We start from the raw sequence: 1,121 nt of genomic DNA on the forward strand, positions 1-1,121 counted from the left end.
AAAATGTATTATGTTTGTAAAGCTCTCTATATCTAATATATCTAAAGGAAGTTAAGGTATATATTAAAAATGTATTACAATCATCTAGGCATACTACATTAGATGCTTAGTGTCCTTTTATAAATGTTATGATTCATCAAATCATTTGGTTATTTTTGATATTGAAAATAACTTAAATATTTCTTCATGTAATTTTTTCAAAGATTCAAGATTAAATAATCACTTCAAACAAATTAGAATGAGACATTTTAAGAGTACTGTGAGTTGAGTCGACATTCATTTCAACTCTCTTCCAATAAAATTTCCTATAATGTAAAAGCTGATAATCTAAAAACAGTAAACAAATTATTAATAGATAGATAATTATATACATGCATACATACATAGATAATTAACATTTTCAGATTTCCTTGCAGATGGATTTTCATACAGTTATGGCTCTTCTAAGTAAGTATAACCACATAGACTCAGAAGAAGGAAGTGAGCAATGAGAGGAAACAAGCATACTGAGAAGTGTTGGCTCCTTTTGAAAGCATGGTGGCAGAGGTTCAGTGGGTTGATGGCCTGTGTTAAGCTCTAGTGGAAGTTCTAGGAAATGATCTTAGCATCATAAGCAGCTAGTACTATGAAAGATAGAGTTGGGACTTTCATTAGAAGGGAGTTAAATATGATAGAGCTTTTTCCTCACTTCTGTTGTTGCAGGCCTTCTTGGACATTCTTCCAGTTCTCTAAGGCTCTCTTAATAAATCTCTTTCTTCTTAAAGTAACTAGAGGAAGATAAGCAAAGCATAGAGACTAGTAATGAAAGAGGAAATTATTTAGGTTAAAAACTGTACTTGGATAAAAGGAGTATCCCAAATCGGTACCTAGGAATGCAAGGATAGAGCAGAGGAAGGCCAGCACCTACAAGGAAGAGGAAGAGTAGGTTGAATGGGGGCGGGGGAGAGTGAGAGAAAGAGGGGTAGCTGAGAGGAAGCAATTGACACCAAATGTAATTGCAACAGTCCCAGAAATGTCAGTGAAACTTTCAAAATACTCAACATTAACTGTGTTGTTGGTAAAAGTAGGCTGGCTTTAAATTCAGAATAATATGCTATTAGAACTTACTACAACAGCCACAG

Source organism: Propithecus coquereli, unplaced genomic scaffold, assembly GCF_000956105.1.
Source record: "Propithecus coquereli isolate 6110/MARCELLA unplaced genomic scaffold, Pcoq_1.0 Scaffold174, whole genome shotgun sequence".
NCBI classification, from domain to species: domain Eukaryota; kingdom Metazoa; phylum Chordata; class Mammalia; order Primates; family Indriidae; genus Propithecus; species Propithecus coquereli.